This window comes from Eleutherodactylus coqui, chromosome 4 (assembly GCF_035609145.1).
Source record: "Eleutherodactylus coqui strain aEleCoq1 chromosome 4, aEleCoq1.hap1, whole genome shotgun sequence".
In the NCBI taxonomy this organism is placed as follows: Eukaryota; Metazoa; Chordata; class Amphibia; order Anura; family Eleutherodactylidae; genus Eleutherodactylus; species Eleutherodactylus coqui.
In genome coordinates, this window is record NC_089840.1 from 213,300,558 (window position 1) to 213,326,435 (window position 25,878).

Below are 25,878 nucleotides of genomic sequence, written 5' to 3' on the forward strand. Positions count from 1 at the left end.
GCCAGCTCTTTTCGCATCGCTTGCTGTAGCCCGACGTGCGCGCTCCCGAGACGCTACCAGCTGTGTCTCCATGGCAACCAGACGCCCCGCAGCCGCCGACCGGACCCCTGAAGTGAACACGGCCGACCTGTCACCCACCGCCAGGCAGAAGGTAACCGGCGCAGCCCCCCCCATCACAGCGGCAGCCCCCCCGGCGCAGCGACAGCCCCCCCCCCGGCCCAGCGCTAGTTTCCCCGGCGCAGCGACAGCCCCCCCCGGCCCAGCGCTAGTTCCCCCGGCCCAGCGACAGCCCCCCCCCCGGCCCAGCGACAGCCCCCCCCCTGGCCTAGCGACAGCCCCCCCCGGCCCAGCGACAGCCCCCCCATCGCAGCGGCAGCCCCCCCCCGGTGCAGCCCGGCGCAGCGGCAGCCCCCCCGGCCCATCACTTACAAGGACAGCTGGACGGCGGGACAGCTGGGCGGCTTCTCCGGACAGCTCGGCAGCTCTGCACCTTCCTCTAACAGAGGAAGGTACAGAATGGCCGCTCCAGCGCGCTCCCGAGCAGTGACAGCTCGTCTGCGCATGCGCAGAAGAGCTGTAGCGGGGAGCACACTGAAGCGGCTCGTGCTGAAAGGAGAAGACCGGACTGCGCAAGCGTGTCTAAAAAAGCAAGCTGCCAGCGAATTTAGACGTAACCATGGAGACGAGGACGCTAGCAACGGAGCAGGTAAGTGGAATAACTTCTGTATGGCTCATATTTAATGCACGATGTATATTACAAAGTGCATTAATATGGCCATACAGAAGTGCTTAACCCCACTTGGTTTCGCGAGACCACCCCTTTAAGTAACAGAAAAATATTAATTACAGTTTGTCACTCCACACGAGGGTTAAATATTTATATGTTGCATATAATAGAGTTCGACTTCTCTCCATAGAAGGGTGCAATAATTAAACGTTATCTTCCACAACGTATTTTGTAACTCAGATCAAATGGCAATTATAGCAATTGTCCTTCTAGGAATAAAGCTTTTACCTGTGATTTTCCTTAAATAAATTAACTCCTAACAATCTTCTCGAACTACACAGGTCTGCGATGAAAAAATTGTAGCATATTTAATTAGTGGGTTTAACAGTATTTTTTGTGCTGATTACGGTAAAAATAGTGAAAAAATTCCATCACCCCTAGATAAGTCACAAATTTCACCTGAAATTTTCGTATTTTCAGGGTTTTTCAGGTTCGGTACACGTACGACAACGAATCTAAACTGTCTGGACGTTGGTAGATGGGCCAATGTAATTTGATCAAATTATATACTAAGAACCTTGCATTATTTAATGTGGTTAGATTATAGGTTTGTATACCTCTGATAGTGAATTTATTTTGTGTGCTGCTGCCAATTTTGGTTTCTGCCTCTACTGTGTGTTGCAGCCATGGTTTAGCGTGCACCTATACATTTCTATTGGGATATATTTCCAATTTTTTTGGGTAGTGCTGACCCCCCCTTTTTTCTCTTTCTATACAAATATTGTGAAGCTTTGGCTGCCTTCACTGGGTCGTGCACACCTGCCGCCCATTTACCTCCTGTCCCTCCCATTGAAACATCTATATAGTATCCTACCCTCACCGGTTTAATTTGTAGGCTTAGTCCCAGGAGAGGAGCATTTTGAGAGGTAGGAACTCAGCTTTCCCAGGTTAAGATAGCCACCTGGTATTAATGTTAGGACCCATCTGAGAGCTTGGTCACCTGGACGTTGGTAGATGGGCCAATGTAATTTGATCAAATTATATACTAAGAACCTTGCATTATTTAATGTGGTTAGATTATAGGTTTGTATACCTCTGATAGTGAATTTATTTTGTGTGCTGCTGCCAATTTTGGTTTCTGCCTCTAAACTGTCTGCTAGGCGTGACCTTGACTGCAGTCAGTGACTCAGTGTGGAGCCAGCCACTGTGGTGGACGCATCAAACAGTTTTGTGATACTGTATTTAGAAGAAATGGCTACTAGAAGATGTGTCAACTCTCCTAACTGTTTCTGTTATATTTGTGGGTCTTATACCGTCAAGAAGCAACAAAGGAACATTTCTAATTTTGTTCAGAAGGTGTATTTAGCATCCTTTGGTATGAAATTAGGGGACCAAGATAAATCTTGGGCTCCCCATATAGTGTGTTCTGTGTGTGTTGAAGAACTGAGACAATGGTTTCAAGGTAAGAAGAAATCATTTCGTTTTGGAGCACCCATGGTTTGGAGAGAGCCTAACAATCACAGTGATGACTGTTATTTTTGTTCTTGGTTAGTGCAAGGTTTCAATTTAAAAAACAGGAAGGACATTTCATACCCAACCAACATACGTTCGGCTATTCGCCTTGTTCCTCATGGACCTGACTTGCCTATTGCTTCACCTCCGGATACCCTGGACAATATTTTAGACGATTTAGACCAAATGTCACATAGTAGCAGCGATAATGATGACAGCTATGATCCAGGTACCAATGACCCTGAACTTTTCTCTCAATCAGACTTGAACGATTTAGTACGAGATCTGGGCCTACCAAAGGATTCAGCTGAAGTGTTAGGGTCTAGACTTAAAGAAAGATATATGTTAGCCTCCGGTGTTTCATTTTCATGGCACCGACTTAGAGAAAAGGAATTTGTCCCTTTTTTTTTACACAAGAGGGTGAACTAGTTTTCTGCAACAATGTACCTGGAATCATGGAAATGTTCAGCATAACGTATGACCCAGAGGAATGGAGACTTTTCATAGATTCGTCAAAAAGGAGTTTGAAAGCCGTACTTCTTCACAATGGTAACCAATATGCTTCTGTGCCTGTTGGACACTCAGTCCACTTGAAAGAATGCTACGAAAATCTTGGGTTTGTTCTTAATAAGCTCAGCTACTCTGACCATAAATGGACCATTTGTGGGGATTTGAAAGTTATTTCCATGTTACTAGGTCAACAAAGTGGTTACACAAAGTTTCCATGTTTCCTCTGTGAATGGGATAGCCGTGACAGGAAACAACACTATGTCAAGCAGACCTGGCCAATCAGAAAGGCTCTTATTCCTGGAGTTAAAAATGTTGAAAGACAAAGTTTAGTGGATCCTAAAAAGATCTTACTTCCACCACTTCATATCAAATTGGGACTAATGAAACAGTTTGTGAAAGCATTACACAAAGAAGGAGAGTGTTTCAAGTATCTTTGTGAACAGTTTCCTGGTCTATCAGATGCTAAGCTGAAAGAGGGAGTCTTTGTTGGGCCTGACATAAGAAAACTTTTAAAAGATGAAATCTTTGTCACTAAAATGGAAATGGAAGAAAAAAATGCCTGGGATTCATTTAAACTTGTTGTAACAGGCTTTCTTGGAAATAAAAAAGACCCAAACTACAAAACTTTGGTTGCTGAATTGTTACAAAACTACAAAATCTTGGGCTGCAACATTAGTGTCAAAGTCCATTTCCTTCACTCACATCTGGACTACTTTCCAGAAAATCTTGGGGCTGTAAGTGAGGAACAAGGAGAACGTTTCCATCAAGATCTAAAAGAAATGGAGTACAGATACCAAGGTCGATGGAATGTCAACATGATGGCAGACTACTGTTGGATGTTAAAAAGGGAAAATTCACAAGAACACAGCCGAAAAAGTACCAAAAGAAGCTTTGATGGAAAAAGAAAACGTTTTTACAAAGACTTATAATAACTTTGCAACACATGTGTATCACTATTATGCTTATTTTAGCTAGGTATTTTTGTTATTTTTTTGCTTTTACTTCATGTTAAAATAATAAAAACAAATAAAATTTTTTCAGTTTTTTTTGTATTTTTTCCAAATACTTCAACTTTATTTTGTAGGCAAGCCTTACGTGATAGAAAAAAACCCATGTCATTTTTGAAATCTGTGCAAAAAAAACTACATAAAGATTAGAGATGAGCGAACACCAAAATGTTCGGGTGTTCGTTATTCGTAACGAACTTCCCGTGATGCTCGAGGGTTCGTTTCGAACAACGAACCCCATTGAAGTCAATGGGCGACCAGAACATTTTTGTATTTCGCCGATGCTCGCTAAGGTTTTCATGTGTGAAAATCTGGGCAATTCAGGAAAGTGATGGGAATGACACAGTGACGGATAGGGCAGGCGAGGGGCTACATGTTGGGCTGCATCCTAAGTTCACAGGTCCCACTATTAAGCCACAATAGCGGCAAGAGTGGGCCCCCCCCCCCTCCCAACAACTTTTACTTCTGAAAAGCGCTCATTAGCATGGCATACCTTTGCTAAGCACCACACTAGCTACAACAAAGCACAATCACTGCCTGCATGACACTCCACTGACACTTCTCCTGAGTTACATGCTGCCCAACCGCACCCCCTCCCCCCCACAGCGCACACCAAACTGTCCCTGCGCAGCCTTCAGCTGCCCTTATGCCACACCACCCTCATGTCTATTTAGAAGTGCGTCTGCCACGACGAGGGACCGCAGGCACACACTGCACAGGGTTGGCACGGCTAGGTAGCGACCCTCTTTAATAGGGGCGGGGCGATAGCCCACAATGCTGTACAGAAGCAATGAGAAATACAATCCTGTGCCACCGCCATCAGGAGCTGCACACGTGGGCATAGCAATGGGGAACCTATGTGCCACACACTATTCATTCTGTCAAGGTGTCTGCATGCCCCAGTCAGACTGGTTATATGCACCTTAACAGTAACCGCGTTGGTGGTAATGTGGTGGTGACTGCGGACCTAGTACCACGGTTGTATTTTGTTGGTTTTCGGAATGTGGCCAGGATTAAGTGGGCCGTGGCGGGGGGATGGTGGGGGGGCTGTCTTGTAGTGTCGGTAAAGGTGAAATTCTTGGACTGCCACCAGACGAACCAATGCAAAGGCATTTGCCAACAATGTTTTCCCTGTTGGAGGAGGAGGGGGATGTTTTTGAGGCACTACGTGTCCTCTCCACGTGTCCGTTCCATGTAAGCAATAGTAGCACTCAAGACAGGCCCCAGTAACAATTCTGAAGCAGCAGTATAGCGGGAGCGCAGTCTTCGTTCCATGTAAGCAATAGTAGCACTCAAGACAGGCCCCAGTAACAATTCTGAAGCAGCAGTATAGCGGGAGCGCAGTCTTCGTTCCATGTAAGCAATAGTAGCACTCAAGACAGGCCCCAGTAACAATTCTGAAGCAGCAGTATAGCGGGAGCGCAGTCTTCGTTCCATGTAAGCAATAGTAGCACTCAAGACAGGCCCCAGTAACAATTCTGAAGCAGCAGTATAGCGGGAGCGCAGTCTTAGTTCCATTTCAGTAGCCTTAGTATAGCCAAGGCACAAGTGACATTTATGTAGCTAAAGTGTAGGCCAACCCCACACACCTTTCTGTACCATGAGTGCAGGCGAAGAACATAGAAATTACTATGATTACACTGTAGGTGAGGGCCCCAAAAAATTGGTGTACCAACAGTACAAATGTACCTCAGTAAAAATTGGCCATGCCCAACCAAGATGGCAGGTGAATCGCTTTGGTTAATGTGGCTTAAGTGGTAACTAGGCCTGGAGGCAGCCCAGTGTAACGAAAAATTGGTTCAAGTTAAAGTTCCAACGCTTTTAAGCTAATTGAAACTTATAAAAATTGTTCTGAAAAATTATTTGAGTGAGCCTTGTGGCCCTAAGAAAAATTGCCCGTTCAGCGTGATTACGTGAGGTTTCAGGAGGAGGAGCAGGAGGAGGAGGAGGAGGAATATTAGACACAGATTGATGAAGCAGAAATGTCCCCGTTTTGGATGGTGAGAGAGAACGTAGCTTCCATCCGCGGGTGCAGCCTACGTATTGCTTACGTATCGCTGCTGTCCGCTGGTGGAGAACAGAAGTCTGGGGAAATCCAGCCTTTGTTCATCTTGATGAGTGTTAGCCTGTCGGCACTGTCGGTTGACAAGCGGCTACGCTTATCTGTGATGATTCCCCCAGCCGCACTAAACACCCTTTCCGACAAGACGCTAGCCGCAGGACAAGCAAGCACCTCAAGGGCATACAGGGCTAGTTCAGGCCACGTGTCCAGCTTCGACACCCAGTAGTTGTAGGGGGCAGAGGCGTCACCAAGGATGGTCGTGCGATCCGCTACGTACTCCCTCACCATCCTTTTGCAGTGCTCCCGCCGACTCAGCCGTGACTGGGGAGCGGTGACACAGTCTTGGTGGGGAGCCATAAAGCTGGCCAGGCCCTTAAAGACTGTTGCACTGCCTGGGATGTACATGCTGCTCGATCTACGCACATCCCCTGCAACATGGCCCTCGGAACTGCGCCTTCTGCCACTAGCGCTGTCGGCTGGGAATTTTACCATCAGCTTGTCCGCCATGGTCCTGTGGTATAGCAACACTCTCGAACCCCTTTCCTCTTCGGGAATCAGAGTGGGCAGGTTCTCCTTATACCGTGGATCGAGCAGTGTGTACACCCAGTAATCCGTCGTGGCCAGAATGCGTGCAACGCGAGGGTCACGAGAAAGGCATCCTAACATGAAGTCAGCCATGTGTGCCAGGGTACCTGTACGCAACACAGGGCTGTCTTCACTAGGAAGATCACTATCAGGATCCTCCTCCTCCTCCTCCTCCTCCTCCTCCTCAGGCCATACACGCTGAAAGGATGACAGGCAATCAGCCGGTGTACCGTCAGCAGCGGCCCAAGCTGTCTCTTCCCCCTCCTCCTCATCCTCCTCATGCTCCTCCTCCTCCTCCTGTACGCGCTGAGAAATAGACAGGAGGGTGCCCTGACTATCCAGCGGCATACTGTCTTCCCCCGCCCCCGTTTCCGAGCGCAAAGCAGCTGCCTTTATGGTTTGCAGGGAATTTCTCAAGATGCATAGCAGAGGAATGGTGACGCTAATGATTGTAGCATCGCCGCTCACCACCTGGGTAGACTCCTCAAAATTACCAAGGACATGGCAGATGTCTGCCAACCAGGCCCACTCTTCTGAAAGGAATTGAGGAGGCTGACTCCCACTGCGCCGCCCATGTTGGAGTTGGTATTCGACTATAGCTCTACGTTGTTCATAGAGCCTGGCCAACATGTGGAGCGTAGAGTTCCACCGTGTGGGCACGTCGCACAGCAGTCGGTGCACTGGCAGCTTAAAGTGATGTTGCAGGGTGCGCAGGGTGGCAGCGTCCGTGTGGGACTTGCGGAAATGTGCGCAGAGCCGGCGCGCCTTTACGAGCAGGTCTGACAAGCGTGGGTAGCTTTTCAGAAAGCGCTGAACCACCAAATTAAAGACGTGGGCCAGGCATGGCACGTGCGTGAGGCTGCCGAGCTGCAGAGCCGCCACCAGGTTACGCCCGTTGTCACACACGACCATGCCCGGTTGGAGGCTCAGCGGCGCAAGCCAGCGGTCGGTCTGCTGTGTCAGACCCTGCAGCAGTTCGTGGGCCGTGTGCCTCTTATCGCCTAAGCTGAGTAGTTTCAGCACGGCCTGCTGACGCTTGCCCACCGCTGTGCTGCCACACCGCGCGACACCGACTGCTGGCGACATGCTGCTGCTAACACATCTTGATTGTGAGACAGAGGAGGAGGAGGAGGAGGAGGGTGCTTTAGTGGAGGAAGCATACACCTCCGCAGATACCAGCACCGAGCTGGGGCCCGCAATTCTGGGGGTGGGTAGGACGTGAGCGGTCCCAGGCTCTGACTCTGTCCCAGCCTCCACTAAATTCACCCAATGTGCCGTCAGGGAGATGTAGTGGCCCTGCCCGCCTGTGCTTGTCCACGTTTCCGTAGTTAAGTGGACCGTGGCAGTAACCGCGTTGGTGAGGGCGCGCACAATGTTGCGGGAGACGTGGTCGTGCAGGGCTGGGACGGCACATCGGGAAAAGTAGTGGCGACTGGGAACTGAGTAGCGCGGGGCCGCCGCCTCCATGATACTTTTGAAGGACTCAGTTTCCACAACCCTATACGGCAGCATCTCAAGGCTGATGAATTTTGCTATGCGGACGGTTAACGTTTGAGCGTGCGGGTGCGTGGCGGCGTACTTGCGCTTGCGCTCGAACACTTGCGCAAGCGACGGCTGAACGGTGCGCTGAACTACACTGCTGGATGGGGCCGAGGACAGCGGAGATGAGGGTGTGGGTGCAGGCCATGAGGCGGTAGTGCCTGTGTCCTGAGAGGGGGGTTGCATCTCAGTGGCAGGTTGGGGCACAGGGGGAGAGGCAGGGGTGCAAACCGGAGGCGGTGAACGGCCTTTGTCCCACCTTGCGGGGTGCTTGGCCATCATATGTCTGCGCATGGTGGTGGTGGTGAGGCTGTTGGTGTTGGCTCCCCGGCTGAGCTTTGCGCGACAAAGGTTGCACACCACTGTTCGTCGGTCGTCAGGCGTCTCTGTGAAAAACTGCCAGACCTTAGAGCACCTCGGCCTCCGCAGGGTGGCATGGCGCGAGGGGGCGCTTTGGGAAACACTTGGTGGATTATTCGGTCTGGCCCTGCCTCTACCCCTGGCCCTGGACACCGCACTGCCTCTTGCAACCTGCCCTGCTGATGCCCTTGACTCCCCCTCTGAAGACCTGTCCTCCTGAGTAAGCGTTGCACACCAGGTGGGGTCAGTCACCTCATCGTCCTGCTGCTCTTCCTCCGAATCCTCTGTGCGCTGCTCCCTGGGACTTACTGCCCTTACTACTACCTCACTGCAAGACAACTGTGTCTGATCGTCATCGTCCTCCTGACCCACAGAAAGTTGTTGAGACAGTTGGCGGAAGTCCCCAGCCTCTTCCCCCGGACCCCGGGAACTTTCGAATGGTTGGGCATCAGTGACGATAAACTCCTCTGGTGGGAGAGGAACCGCTGCTGCCCAATCTAAGCAGGGGCCCGAGAACAGTTCCTGGGAGTGCTCCCGCTCCTGAGCAGGTGTTATTGTAGTGGAGTGAGGAGGCTGGGAGGAAGGAGGAGCAGCAGACAGAGGATTCGGATTGGCAGCAGTGGACGGCGCAGAACTGCGGGTAGACGATAGGTTGCTCGAAGCACTTTCTGCCATCCAGGACAGGACCTGCTCACACTGCTCATTTTCTAATAACCGTCTCCCGCGTGGACCCATTAATTGGGCGATGAATGTGGGGACGCCAGAAACGTGCCTCTCTCCTAATCGCGCAGTAGTCGGCTGCGACACACCTGGATCAGGAGCTTGGCCTGTGCCCACACCCTGACTTGGCCCTCCGCGTCCTCGGCCGCGTCCACGTCCTCTAGGCCTACCCCTACCCCTCAGCATGCTGTATTACCAGTGATTTGATTTCACAGGCAGGAAATAAATTGGCGCAAGACTGCAGGCCAAATATAATTTTTGCCCTTTTTGGAAAACGAAAGGCCCCACTGCCTCTAGTGAATGAATTATCTAAGTTTAATAACTGTGCTGTGTCCCTGCTTATGTGTCACAGAACGTGAGGGTAGCAGAGTTATTATAACTCTTGGAGAGCAGGTATTTTTTTCCCAATTAAGGAAAGCAAATGGCGAAGCCAGCAGTAAAGCGTAGCTGGGTGCGTATGATTTAGCACTGTTCTTCACGCAGCTCACACGTCTCCACCGCCCGTAAGGATGGACAGAGGCTGGACAAATAGATTTGTTTTCAGTTTTTTCCCACCAACAGGCAGCACTGCGTATATTCAATGAACATGAGAAGTTTAATAACTGTGCTGTGTCCCTGCTTATGTGTCACAGAACGTGAGGGTAGCAGAGTTATTATAACTCTGGCAGAGCAGGTATTTTTTTCCCAATTAAGGAAAGCAAATGGCGAAGCCAGCAGTAAAGCGTAGCTGGGTGCGTATGATTTAGCACTGTTCTTCACGCAGCTCACACGTCTCCACCGCCCGTAAGGACGGACAGAGGCTGGACAAATAGATTTGTTTTCAGTTTTTTCCCACCAACAGGCAGCACTGCGTATATTCAATGAACATGAGAAGTTTAATAACTGTGCTGTGTCCCTGCTTATGTGTCACAGAACGTGAGGGTAGCAGAGTTATTATAACTGTGGCAGAGCAGGTATTTTTTTCCCAATTAAGGAAAGCAAATGGCGAAGCCAGCAGTAAAGCGTAGCTGGGTGCGTATGATTTAGCACTGTTCTTCACGCAGCTCACACGTCTCCACCGCCCGTAAGGACGGACAGAGGCTGGACAAATAGATTTGTTTTCAGTTTTTTCCCACCAACAGGCAGCACTGCGTATATTCAATGAACATGAGAAGTTTAATAACTGTGCTGTGTCCCTGCTTATGTGTCACAGAACGTGAGGGTAGCAGAGTTATTATAACTCTGGCAGAGCAGGTATTTTTTTTCCCAATTAAGGAAAGCAAATGGCGAAGCCAGCAGTAAAGCGTAGCTGGGTGCGTATGATTTAGCACTGTTCTTCACGCAGCTCACACGTCTCCACCGCCCGTAAGGACGGACAGAGGCTGGACAAATAGATTTGTTTTCAGTTTTTTCCCACCAACAGGCAGCACTGCGTATATTCAATGAACATGAGAAGTTTAATAACTGTGCTGTGTCCCTGCTTATGTGTCACAGAACGTGAGGGTAGCAGAGTTATTATAACTCTGGCAGAGCAGGTATTTTTTTTCCCAATTAAGGAAAGCAAATGGCAAAGCCAGCAGTAAAGCGTAGCTGGGTGCGTATGATTTAGCACTGTTCTTCACGCAGCTCACACGTCTCCACCGCCCGTAAGGACGGACAGAGGCTGGACAAATAGATTTGTTTTCAGTTTTTTCCCACCAACAGGCAGCACTGCGTATATTCAATGAACATGAGAAGTTTAATAACTGTGCTGTGTCCCTGCTTATGTGTCACAGAACGTGAGGGTAGCAGAGTTATTATAACTCTGGCAGAGCAGGTATTTTTTTTCCCAATTAAGGAAAGCAAATGGCGAAGCCAGCAGTAAAGCGTAGCTGGGTGCGTATGATTTAGCAATGTTTTTCACGCAGCTCACACATCTCCACAGGCGTAAGGACGGACAGAGGCTGGACAAATAGATTTGTTTTCAGTTTTTTCCCACCAACAGGCAGCACTGCGTATATTCAATGAACATGAGAAGTTTAATAACTGTGCTGTGTCCCTGCTTATGTGTCACAGAACGTGAGGGTAGCAGAGTTATTATAACTCTGGCAGAGCAGGTATTTTTTTTCCCAATTAAGGAAAGCAAATGGCGAAGCCAGCAGTAAAGCGTAGCTGGGTGCGTATGATTTAGCACTGTTCTTCACGCAGCTCACACGTCTCCACCGCCCGTAAGGACGGACAGAGGCTGGACAAATAGATTTGTTTTCAGTTTTTTCCCACCAACAGGCAGCACTGCGTATATTCTATGAATAATAACTGTGTTGTGGCCCTGCCTATACAATTCTTTCCCTGCAGTATCAATGGAGGGTGGAATGCTCTGCAGAGGCGATTTTGAGAAGCCCAAAAAAAATGCAGCACAGCTAACAGCAGCCTGGACAGTACTGCACACGGATAAATATGGCCCTAGAAAGGACCGTTGAGGTTCTTGAAGGCTACACTCACTCCTAACACTCTCCCTGCCTATGCAGCACTTCTGTCCCTAATGCCAGGTGCAGCGGTCTGCAGAGGCGATTTTGAGAAAAAAAAAAATCCCACTGCTAACAGCAGCCAACACACAGCTATCAGTGGCCCTAATAAGGACCTTTGGGGGGTCTTGAAGCCTACACTAACTACCAATTCTTTCCCTACAGCAGCTCCGGTATAAACAGCACTGTCCCTCATCTAACTCACACCGCATCTGAGGCGAGCCGCGGGAGGGGCCGACTTTTATATTAGGCGAACACCTGATCTCGCCAGCCACTCACAGCAGGGGGGTGGTATAGGGCTTAAACGTTGCAGGGGGAAGTTGTAATGCCTTCCCTGTCTTTCAATTGGCCAGAAAAGCGCGCTAACGTCTCAGGGAAGGAAGTGAAAGTAACCAGAACACCGCATGGTGTTCGTTACGAATAACGAACATCCCGAACACCCTAATATTCGCACGAATATCAAGCTCGGACGAACGCGTTCGCTCATCTCTAATAAAGATGATTTAACAAAATCAAAACAATTTTTAAAAAGGTTTTTTTTGCAGACCTGTGCTATCAGTACTCTGGGTACCGTAGGTTTACCATTCTGGAGTAGTCTCTACAACTAGGCTCAGGGCCTGAAAAGGTATATGTCTTTCATCACTCAACGACTGGAGTATTGGCAATAAAACTGTTTCTCCTCATCCTTAGCCACTCTCTCTCTTTCTCTGTGCAGCTCTTCCTACTCTGCTATTTTTCCTTCTTTTTGCTGTCAGCTCTCCACTTCTTGCACACATGGAACTCTGACTTGTCTCCAGTCCTACATACAGGAGCACTTATGAAGCACTTATCCTTTCGGTACAGGCTCCTTGCATCACACCTCGTTCTCACTTCATCTCTCGTTCTTTCCTTGGTATTCACATCAGCACTTACGCACCAACCATCGGCTGACTTGACTCTCTGTAATGTTTAGAAGCACTCGCCATCTTGGCTCACTGGGACTCATTTGCACGTTACTTTGTCTTCACTGTGGCCAATGCACAGATCTTTACGATTCCCATTGACACATGGCATCCAGGAACCAGTGGGGAGGGATATTCCCTCTCCTCCCACATGCTGCACGCGATCTTCGTCCAGGTCATCTGGGCCCTATTGGTTCTCCAGCCTCTCTCAATTTAGGTACTTCTGGCTGCTCCCCAGCATGAGGAGAAGGACGCTGTTTCTGTCTTTCTTTTTATGTTGTTTCTGCCACTTTTAGTTCTAGTTGTTCTGCTGCGTCACACACACTGTCTCCAATTGCTGCATCAGAGTCTGCCTTTTATATCAATATGGGGCCTGCTTGGCACTACTAACATCCTGGTGCACTCTAATGCCATTCAAAGGGGGTGGGGCTTATCTCCCTTTCACTTCCTAGTGGCCTCTTTGCCTTCTGGGCAGTAACGCATTAGCCGCATCACCACCCGCATCATCAGGTGGGTGGAGTCTCTCTCCTGGCGCTCAGGCCACCTTTTCCCCACTCTTAGCCACAGCTGCAGCACTAACTGGTGGGTGGGGCTTAACAGCCAGGAACTTGGCGAAGCAGCTCAACCGCTTGTTTCACCTTCTTACAATACTAATACAAGCAGCTGTTTCTAGGTATCCATGTCTACATTTTGGTCCTTATGTATCTACCTATTGAATGAGAGCTCCCCACTGGTCTTTTCTATTGTGCCTGATTTAAGAAATGTCAGCATACTAACCGTGACAGGGGTGTAAGCGCTACCCCATTGATTTCAGTGGGCTTTTGCGGTGTGCAAATGCGCACAAGATAGGTCGCGTTTTTTTCTTGAAGTGATATTACATGATCATGCCTTACGGATGCAGAAAGTACAGTAAAATACGCCGGTGCGCGCTCATAGTTTATTCCACAAAAACACTACGCTCTTGTGCGCGGAAAGAAGAATACACCCATGTGACACAGGACTCAATGTGCATTTTTTTTTTTTTTTTTTTTTTTTTACGCAGACAAAAACTTTGGCGTGTATTAGAGCCTAAAGTGTTCCCTTAATTTTTTTGAGCATTGTAATCGCTATCAAGGCAAATCGCTGTTCAAACGACTGTCTAAGCTCTTTTGTTTTTTCATTAATATTTGATATTTTTCCTAAAAGAATGAGAGGAACAGAAATGAAACTCATCAGCATTACACAGTGATAGATCAACGCAGCGTCAGCCAGAGTAAAAATTTCCTCTGCAATGAAACTGGATCCGGTCCCTGAGCCGTCTGTACAAGTAAATCACGGCAGTGATGACATCCTCCACCTACTGAACTCAACTCTTTTTTTTCTGATGTTGTGTTGGTCTTTAACAGGTTTTTCCTAACTATATGGGCATTTCAATGAAAAATGTCTTCCAGGTGTAGATTTAAGCTGCTGATTGGGCGAAAGTCACCAGGCGACTGACAGGTCAGATACCCAGACTGGCACCATAGAGGAATGCTAGCTTTTAAATTAGACTCCACTACAGTAAATTTGGCTCAAGTCCTCTCAGCAATCTGTTTCCTTATTCTTATGTCCTGCTAGCCTTCCGTGTGTTTTCACTTCGCTCACTTCTGGCTGGAATCACACAAGCAGTTTTTGACTTTGTTTTTTTGGCCAAATATAGGAGTGGATACAAAAGAGAGGAGAAGTCTCAGTTTTTCCTTTATACTTGTTCTTTTTGGATCCAATCTTGGCTTTGGCTATAAAGCTTCATCAAAAGCTGCTACAAAAATATATCTGTGATTACTCAATTCTAGTACTAGATACTCAAGTTCAAATGGTGTACAACAAACATCTGATAGGTGGGGTCTAACTTCTGGGAACCCTATCTTTCTGGAGAACAGGAGTTTTGTGATCGCCATTTGCGGTAGAAGCCAGACAGCAGTCACAAGAGGGAAGAAGAAACAGTCAGCTGTACATGTATACAGCTTCTCTGTACAGCCTATGGGAGTTAGGGAACAACTAAACTAGTAAGAGAACAGTCTGTTTTTATACCACGATTAGGTAGGCCAGCAGACCTCCTTTTTATTTAGAATGTTTTTGTGCCCTCATTTTGCACATTTGTCATAGGATTTTTCAGGAACCTTATGGTTTTCTTTCCTTGGGGTCTGGGGCATGGGCAGAGTGCCCTTCTACTGAGCCAGAGTTAGATTTTCATGCTCTATGGGATGTGTCATGATGCTGATGTGCTGTGACGTTCCGGTTTCCACAGCACCTAGACCATGTGATGCGCCGAGCTACAAGTGTGCTGTCATTCAGCGCTGGACAGTGAGGGAATAACCTCTTCTTCTATTGCTGATAGGCTGACTGGGTTGTCATTTACAATTCATAAGAAGTATAAGCCGTAAATATTAACTTCTGACCCTGAAAAATGACCACAGGTCAAAGAGCATGTCTAGAACAGTTCCCCATACAAATCAATGGGTCCCCTCTTGTCCATTGTCTGAATGGCCTATGAGACTGCTGTTAAGCATATCTTCTAAATGCTCTTAATGCTGTCAAATGTAGCTTAGAAAAGATGTCCACCCCCCATGGTCATGCATAGAGAACAGAATAAAAAAGTTTTATACTTAGAAAATAAAAACAGATTAGAAAAGTGGAAAATGTTTCTCTATCTGGCTGTAGTTATTGCAAAAAAATGTTGGTGATTATAGTCCCTTTAAAGTATATAAACCATCCCTTTAGTACTAAGGATGTTGGTTATAATGTCTGTGTGCTGGCCACGTGCTCTGCTGAGGTGTTTTGTTTTAAAAGCTTTGTCATTTTGATACTTAGCTGTTAGGACTTCAGTTAGCTTGTTTCTTCAGCGTAGTTAGGTGCTGGGGTTTGTGTTTTGTATAGAATTCAGCAGCTAGTCTCCAACAGATCTTTGGTCTCTCTTCCATAGTGGGGTCACCCTTTTCATGGCAGGTGCTCCGCTTGAGAGATCAGACTGGTTTGGGTAAGTCTGGCAAATCAGTCCATATAGTTCTCTGTATGTTACCTAGGTGCCTTTCGTAGGTTTGAAAAGACTCCTATTATAGGCTACAGCATCAATCCAGTCAATCACTCGGTCACATATCCTCTCCAGCTGTGCAAACTATTCGTACCAGACCTGACAGGAAGCTTGCACAGTTGGGCCAAGGGAAGGCCACCTGTCCCAGGCCCTTGCATAGCCTTCCAGCTCAGAGAGCTTTCTCCTTTTGGAGAGGCTTGCTATGGACTGCATCCTTGTGCATACTTTTTGTGTGGTACTTGGGTGACAGAAAGCATGGCATCAAGCTTTCAAAGTGAAACCTTTAGCAGAGATCTATCAGAACTAGTGTAAATGACGTTTAGCGCAATTGCCCATAGTAGCCATAGTAGAATTCTAGCTCTAATTCTTTACAAACCCTCTAAAAAAAGACAGCTATATTGTAATTGGTTGTTTCCTTTTGCACTCGTTTTGATAAGTCTGGCTTCACATCTGCACTGGAACCTGCAGCTAAGCAGAAACTGAACAGGCACCATTATAGTCAATGGGGTCTATTTTATGTTGTTCCGTTCCATCATAAGACGGACCCGTTCAGCAAGGGGATTCCCCTTTCCTTTTCCCCAAATTAAGCAGAAAACCGGAATCCCCAACGCAGATGTGGTTTTCTAAAAAGTAGCTTGTGTTCCCTTCTCGGAGACATAATTGGAATTCTGCTTTGTTTAATTATTTCTACATCATGCTTTTCCCCACCTTTGTAAGTTTTGCAAACAATATCTTGAAACATATCGGTAAACTTCATTGGTTCTCTTTATGGACAAGAGCGTAGGTCCTACCGTTAGCAAATGATGGAAGTCACAAGTTCGTTATTGTGGAAGTACAGTAACTTAAGTGGGTTATGATAATCCCTTTCATCTCCTCAGGAGGCTTCTTAATACAGTACCAGCTCTCATTCTAAGAAACACTTACTTGTGGAGTCAGCAAAGCAGATAATTAGAGTTTGCTTAATTTGTATTTACTCCACTTAATGTTCTGATTTTCACTAAGCTTCATTCATGTTTCCCTGTAAATCAGAGTTGTTATGCCTAAGGGGAAAAGTAAGGAATGCTGGCACAGCTTTCCAGATATAAACAAATGCACGGATTAGGTACTATAGAATGAATAATTCATGAAGTATTAATAAAGTTCCATTATACACTGATTTAGCTATATTTACATAAGACTGGACAATCCCTTTAAGAAGGTTAATATTTTGTTTTCTACCCCCACTAACCAATTGAGATGCTTTTTACTGTATTTGTACTGTATTTTCTTCCTGTATATCTTTTATATATAATGTACTGTACATAGATTGTAACTATTCACATCATTCTCTTATGCCGACCGGGGCTTACAAAGTAATCTGCCTACTAAAATACCCACAAACATGATACATAAGGATCAATCAGAAGCCAGTCAACCTATGAGTCTCATTTTGTAGAGGTGTCTCTCGGCTTCCAAACTTTATAGTCAATACAAGTCTACAGGGTACCATCTCATAACTTTCTTCCACTTCTTCTCCCTCTTGCCTCTCTTAGGTTGGCTTAACACGTATTTGCAGAATGAGGGGGAGTTACATGGGTGCATTTACGGCCACAAAAACTGCACGCTGAATGTGTAGCAAATAGAACCCATTGAATTAAATGGATACCTTCACATGTCCCCTTTCTCCTGCACATTTCAAGTGCGGGGAAAATAAAAACACAATATGCTCTATTTTTGTGCGCATTTGCGCACGAAAGGCTTCTGTCTGCCCAAAGTTGTTTAGTGAACTGTGCAATTTCATGGGCTTAAATGAGAACACTGAGTCAGCTGACCTGCCTATCGAGTCAGCTGAACTACTAAGTAGGCTGCCCTGCCTACTCTGACATGAGCAAAAAAGTATAGTAAAAAGTGCAAATATGGGCACATTGGCCCATGACCAAGCTCGCTGCATAGCACATATACCTCTGGTGATAGCAAGCGTATATGCACTTATGCCCATGTGAGGCCATACTGAGTGTTGCTTTTTTGGGCCCGCATCGGGGTATATTTTCCTGGATTTTGAAAGCGCAAAAAAAATATTAACCGATGCTCCCAGCCATTGAAATGGCTAATTAGTTCAATGAGTTCAAGATGTGTTCTTTTCTTGCACAATTACACAATGTATCACGCATCTCCTAGTGTATTGTGCGTGCATTTGTACATCCCTTGTATCACACAACAGAAAGAAGCAGTGCAAACCCGAAGAACATGGAGGTAGCTCACCTTTAGGGTCACCGAGGGTCGTGAACGACTAAACGGCTAAACGGCTAACAACAACTGACTGGAATGGGGATGTTCGGTACGCAAATGTGCTGCAAAATAGAGCATGCTGCAGTTTTTTTGCACCACCCAATTTCCCACGAAAATTCAGTGCATGTGAATGAAATCAATGGGCTCTATTCAGTGTGTATTGCATGCGCAAATATGCTCACGTGAACCTTCACTTAGGGCCCTTCTAGATGGAATAGTTATCATTCAAATAATTGTTCAAACGAGCATAAGTGGACAATAATCGTTCAGTCTACACGCAGCCAACGAACGGTGAACGATAATCATTTACTTTTTCGTTTGCTGTACATTTTATGTAGGACTAAAAACCATCGTTGGTTCGTTCACTTATCCTTCGGTTTATTCCTACTCGCAAATAAAGATAGGACCTGCCCTATCGTTCAGCATTTTACGTGAAAAGCTGCCATAGAGGTCTATGACGGGTCAAAAAATCAAGAGGAAAAAATGCCTCAGACTCTGGAGACAGTGAAGACCCTATTCTGAGTATGAGCTGCACAGAACAAGCAGCATCCGAAATATTCATCAAACAGATGATAGTAGCCCTGAGGGGGTCACTGCAAAAGGACTTACTCTCTGTTAAATCAGCCCTCAACTCCTCGATATCTGACCTGGGGGCAAGAGTAGATCACATTGAAAATAAATTCGCTGAGTTCACCTCTTCTCACAATGACCTCATAGACGCGCACTACAGCGTAGAAGAGGAAATAGAGGCTCTGAGAAGCAAGGTAGCAGATATAGAGGACAGGAACCGGCGAAACAATTTGAAAATACGAGGAATTGCCAAAACAGTTCCACAATCTGAACTGAAAGAGTATGTCCAGAAATTAATAAAAGACATATTACCAAACACCTCGGAGGAAGAAAGAATCATAGACAGGGCACACAGACTTCCCCGCCTGAAAGCGATCCCTGACCACTTACCCAGGGACACAATTATAAGAATTCATTTCTTCCATGTAAAAGAGGCTCTACTCTATACAATAAGAAAAAACGCAACTCTGCCTGCACCATACGAACAGATAAAAATGTTCACAGATCTCTCTCAAGCCACCCTGCAAAACAGGAGAAAGTTTAGAAGCATTACTCAAACACTACGAGAAAACAAGATCCCATACAAATGGGGCTTCCCGCCCAAACTTATCATATCTAAAGATGGAAAAACTTCCATCCTGCAAAATCCAGAAGAAGGGCAGCAACTACTGAACAGATGGAGCATTATGTCACAGAATATGAATACACCAGCGCACCTGAATGCAGAATGGGAAAGAGTACCCAATCGCTGACCATGACATAAGCCACTTCTCTTCCCAGCAACAGGAGCTGGGATGACTCTCAAGAACTATGGTTAAAAATGTTCTCAACAATCCAAAGTCTCTTTTCTAGACAGCCGACGAAAGCCGAGTCCTCAAATTGGCTGGACTGTTTACCCCCGCAAGAAAAAACCGGCACCCCCATGTGGACAACGCTGTGTCCAGGAGGGATTGCCGATGCTCTAACTTTTACCAGTTTTTTCCCCCCTGTTTAGGTCCCCCCCCCCCTCTTTACCACCCCCCTGAACGGAGGAATGCATCAAGACAGAACCTGCCTCAACCACCACAACAACAAACAGGAAAAGAGGTACCAAGAAAAGAAACCCTTCTCACATCCAACCACAAGAAGAGAAAGAAGAGGAACACACATACCCTACTGAAGCGAGGTAAAAAACCTGCACAATGGACACAAAACTGATGTCCCTTAATGTTAAGGGACTTAATTCCCCTTACAAGAGAGCCTCGCTGTGGAAGGATGCTTTAGCAGCTCGAGCAGACATCCTGTGCCTCCAGGAGACTCATTTTGTAAAAGGGAAACACCCTAAATTTATGCGCCCCAAATATCCATAAATATTCATGTCTAACATAGAAAAAAAGAAAGCAGGAGTCCTCATAGCGATAGGAGACTTGTTAGAATTCAAACTACATAAATCTGTGATAGACGAAAAAGGGAGATTTATAATATTAATATGCGATATAAATGGATGTCTAATGACGCTGGTTAACATCTATGCACCGAACTCCTCCCAAATAAATTTTTTAAATAAAGTTATGCGAAAGGTAAAAAAATGTCAAAAGGGTCAACTTTTACTATGTGGCGACTTTAATATAATTATCGACAAAACACTAGATACCAATAGCAGAGCAAGACTAAATGCTCCTACGCTATCTCCATGGATACTAAGGCAAGAACTATACAATGTTTTCAGATGTCTCAATACAAACTCGAGAGAATACTCTTTCTATTCCACGAGATATAAAATTTTTACTAGAATTGACATGTTCTTGGCGGACTTTTTCATCCTCCCAAGAGCAAGGTCAGCCACGATCGGCATAGCGTCATGGTCGGATCATGCGCCAGTGTTCCTAAACCTGAGACTATCTAAAGACGAACATCTCCAAAAAATCTGGCGAAACAACAGCTACCTGATGAAAGTTGACCCTTACAATACCCAAATACGAAATGCAATTAATGAATACTTTGCTATAAATGACACTCCGGAGGTGACTTCACACACTTTATGGACCGCCCATAAAACTCTAATAAGGGGGCTGATGATTCAGCAAGGCTCCCGACATAAAAAAGAAAAAAGGAAAAAACTAAATGACCTGCTTACCCAGTTAAAAGAACTAGAGCGCTCCATCCAGCAAAACCCAACAGAAGAAACCCACCGTAAACTTCTGAGAACTAGACAGGAACTCAGGGACCACTTAATGCTAGACCACGAAAAACATATCAGACCACTTACTATACAGACAACAACAAACTTAGCAAATACATGGCCCGCAAAGTCAAACAAAAACGAATAAAAGCCAGAATCCCGTTCCTCATAAACCCAGACACAAAACAAAAAACTAGCAGTCCACAGGGTATAGCAGAGGAATTTTCGAAGTTTTATGCAAAACTTTATAATCTAAAAGAGGATAGTAAAACCACTCAACCAAACATAGACGACATACAAAACTACCTAAAGGATATCTGCCTCCCAACACTTAAAACAGAAGAACTAGAAAAACTTAATACCCCAATCTCCACCCAGGAAATACTTCAAATAATTAAAACACTAAAAAAAGAAAAAGCTCCAGGACCCGACGGGTACTCTAACGAGTACTACCAACACTTTGGAAAGGAGTTGTCTACATATCTGGCTAGGACATTCAACACAGCTATGGAGGGGGGAAAACTACCTACAGAAATGCTACAGGCGACAGTGGTCACAATTCCAAAACCGGATAAGGACCACTCCCTCCCAGCCAACTATAGGCCAATATCACTACTTAATAGCGACACTAAAATATATGCGAAAATACTTGCCCAGAGAATAATGAAGTTCATACCCAACTTGGTGCATAGCGACCAAGTCGGCTTTACTCTGGGCCGACAGGCATCAGATGGCACGAGGAGAATTATGGACCTCCTGGCGGCGGCGGAGGGGTTGCGAACGCCTTCTCTGCTCCTAACCTTGGATGCGGAGAAGGCGTTCAATAGGATACATTGGGGCTACGCATTCGCTACGCTTGAAAAATTTGGATTTCAAGGGAACATACTCAGAGCTATTCAGGCGCTGTACTCAACGCCAACAGCGAAAGTGCTGACAAACGGTACCCTATCCAACAGCTTCACTATCACCAATGGCACACGACAGGGGTGTCCCCTTTCCCCATTGCTGTTTGTCCTAACAATAGAGCCATTTGCTGAAAAGATAAGAATGGACCCAGAAATAAGAGGCATCCCCCTTCCGCTACGCCAACATAAAATTGGCCTCTTTGCCGACGATGTGGCACTAATTATGACTCACCCACTCACCTCCCTCAGAGCTATCACAAAAAACATCAAAGAATTTGGCAGAGTCTCATATTATAAAATTAACTCACACAAATCCCAAATACTGGGAATAAATATAAACAAAAGTATAAAACAAACAATACGAAAAGAATTCCCATACTCTTGGGACACTGAGGAGATTCCATACTTGGGGCTCAAACTTGCGACTCCGCTAAGCAAAATGCCAACAATCAATTTGGCCCCACTGATCACTTCTCTTCAAAAGGAACTAGATCATTACGAACAAGCAGAACCCACGTGGTTGGGAAGAGTCGTGCTTTACAAGATGATGGTTTTACCAAAAATTCTTTATATTTTCAGAACTATGACAATACCCATACCCCAGGGTCTGTTAAGAACCCTACAGAAACAAATGTTAACATTCATCTGGAAAAAAAAGAGGCCAAGGATAGCAGCATCAATTCTTTACACTTCTAGAGGAAAAGGTGGAATGGGAGTCCCCAACCTCACAGCATACTATAGAGCCACAACAACACAGCAGCTGAGAGCTTGGTGCACGCCACCAAACATCAGTTGGCCAGAGATAGAAAGATTTCTGGGGGGGGGGGAAACTTCAGCACAATGCTACTCGCGGCAGCAGTAGACCCCAACATGAAAATCCCCGAACACCCATCCATCAAATCATCAATAGAAATATGGCGAGTCTCACTTGAGATCACTAAACTACACATACCAAGAAGACAAATACCAATACCGATAGAGGTTCTGTAAGTAGTGATTCCCAATGTGTCGCTGAGAAGCTGGAGACAAAAGGGAATAAAACTAGTATCAAATATCCTGAGAGATAACAAAATTATGCCCTTCGACGAACTATGCGAAAAAACACAGCTCACTCAGAGAGACTCATTTCAATATAGACAAATAAAAAGTTATCTATCAGAAAACAAAAACCTCTCACTTACGCTACCCCTAAGTCTTTACAACCTGCTCTATGCTCAAAACCTGCCACAAAACAAGCTAAAACAATGGTATGAAATTCATAATGGAGAAGCGAAAGGAGACCCAAACAAACAAAAGAAAATACACTTACTCAACTAGGAAAAAGACTTAAAAATTTCATATCAATTAGATTACTGGGAAAAAACATGCAACTGGGCATACAAATGTACCCTAAGCGCCAAACTATTGGAGGTACACCAAAAAACAATAACAAGGTGGTACTACTCCCCTTTAAAGCTGGCCCAGATGTTCCCGGGTACCTCGGAAAACTGCTGGAGAGGCTGTGAAGGAAAAGGATCTCTGCGGCACATAATGTGGGACTGTCCATGCCTTAGGCCAATATGGAATGCGATCCCTACAATCACTCAAAAAATCTGGGGAACTAGAATCAAAATAAAACCCCAAACAGCGATTCTATTACTGGAGGTTGAAAAATATCATAACCCATATGCTATTATGCGTGAAATATCTGATAGTCAAAAACTGGAAAACTACTAAGACACCAACAATACAAAATCTCATAAAGTTACTAGAAGAACACAACACATTAGAAAAATTATACGCAATAAAACAAAACAGAATGACCAGATATAAAGAAATCTGGCAGCCTTGGACAGAGAGCAGGGAAAAAGGATTAATACCAGAATAAAGGTAACAAAGACACCTGACAGGATAGAGAAGAGGTCCATTAGGAAAAGAACAAAAAGATAAAATAGTTGTGGTTAAAAAAAAAAAAAAGGAATATAGCACCTCCGGACCCCCAGTTCCCCCCCCCCCCTCCCTAAACACCTCCTTTTCACCCCCTCCCACCCCCCCCCCCCCACTCCCTTCCTTCCTTCCTTCCCCAACTCTATCCCCGAAGTTTACAAAAAATGCACGATGTTAAGGTAGATAAATAAGTTCAGGATGTAACCCAACATACAGAGTACAAACGGGAGATGTGGATATACATTTGGAGAAAATGTAACCCAATGTTTTATGTACAATAAATGTATGAAGAAATACATGACAGTTAAATGTAACCCAATTTACTCTGTACAAACAATATATGAAGACATGTATGTATATATGTAACTACCAAGATGCATAATAAAAATTATTGAAATTAAAAAATCAAGAGGAAAGGTGTTGAGCATATATGCGCACATGCTTGTCTTTCGAAGTTCTAATATAACGAATGTGAATGATTTAACGATTTCTCGTTTGAACGAGCCAACAATGTATCTACTGTATAGACAGACTGCCCGAGCGAACTCTGATATCGTTCCTCGTTCAAACGAGAAATTGGCTCGTCTAAATGGACCCTTAGCTCTTAGTGCCAGTCACTCTAGAGATGTACAATGCTTGGGAAATTTGCTGCTGTGTGTTACTAGTTGTCACATAAGACACTGCCGCCTGATATGGATCCAGATCTTAGTATTTTAGCTTGTTTTTTTGTGTCATACTAGTAATTGAAAATCTCAGCAAAGCTCCGACAAACGGAATTTTCAAACTTTGACATCTCTAGTTCCTCGCATAGCTCACTGTGGTAGAGTTGAAGACCCCTCCATATTTGACTCTTAGAGCTTAAACACACAGGGCATCGTTGCCCCTACGGAGCGTATTAGCACATGGACGTCTTTGGGTTTTGTTTTTTTAAGTATTCAAACTCTGCACTATTGCATGCGAGTTTGAAAAAAAAAAAAAAAAAAAGAAAGACATGTCCTGCCCTATCTTTCTCGTACCTAATTTTAACTACATGCGAGAAAGATAGGGCAAGTCCTATTTGTTCACGCATGTAGTATTAGCAGACAAGAATCCCGCTAGTGAAAAAGAAACCATTAAAATCAATGGTTTCGGCCCGTTTTGTGGCCGTGATTTTCAGAGCTGCAAATTGGGACAAAATCACGCCCATGTGTTGAAGCCCTAATTGTAAAGAAATAAAAGTATAAAACTGTTCTGATCAAACTTTATTCTCCACACTGGTGACGATTTTAAGTTGACCTCTGGAGGTTCACTTTAACATTTCATGCTCTGTGTTATACAAAAAAGTGTAGACCCTCAAACTGACATGACATAGAAAGTTTACCCCAATATTGAGTTGTATGAGGATATCTTCACATACAGATCTTCTGTGTGTGAACATATCACAAGAAAACCCATTTAGGCTTTTAACCAGATGGTGGTCACACTTCACCTTCATTTTCTCCATGAGGTCTTATTCAGACGACCAGATGTATGAAGGTATTTCTGCATGTTTAAAAGTCGCACATAAAATGCGACCTTGCGAAGCATTGGATTTAATTCAGACAAACCTGTTTTTCTCCGCGCAAATTATTCGAGCGAGGAAAAAAATAGGACCTACTCGAACTTTTTCGTCCATCTTTTTTGTACGGCACATGAAAAGATAGGTCTTGACCTATCTTTTGCCGTAATATGCAGCAAGCTCCCATAGACCTAAAATGCCGCGATAAACTTGTACCGTTTGTGTGAGCCCAGCCTTAATTTTACCGTATGGCTTAAACAAATGGGCATTTTTTTGCCCTGTTAAGTGTCCGTGAAAATCGTGGTCACATCTTGGGACAAAATGAAACCATTTATTTCGGGAACGATATGATAGGACCCATCTTCCCACTTTTTTTTTTTTAAACGTGCACGCAATAGCACAGAGTTTGAGTAGTCAAAACCCCCTTCCCCTTGTTTATTCCCTACTACGCTCCGTACTGGTGAGTGTATTAGCACATGTGTGCGTATGTTTAAGTTCTCATGCTTAAATTAGCCTTGCTAAACATTACAAAACATCCTATCACCAAACCTGATTCCCCCATGGAAACTTTGTTGATCTGAGCAACCATGGATAGACTGGGCAGGGACTACTAGTCTAATGATCTTCTCCAGTAAAACAGATGGGTGCATGTGCAAATACACTCACTGGTATGGAGCGTATTTGCGCATGAACAATTTTTTATTTTTAGCTAAAAATCAGTTTTGTGTTTGTGTTTCATTAATAATTTTCAACAGTTTGGCTCCCGTAATTCTATGTGTTATGTTACATACAGTAGCAAACTGAAGAATGCCGTTCAGTATCCAGTCTGTTAGGCTGGCTGCATCTGATGGCAGCTCAGTCTCCTCTCCTGAATAATAGTCTAAGCCAGTAGTTGCCAACTAGTAGTTCTAGAAAAACATGGGGTTCGCGACCAGTTGTTATGTGGCTCAGCATGGCAGTCATGACTTGTTACCATATGCACTAGCAATTGACATTACTGTTGACATATACTAATG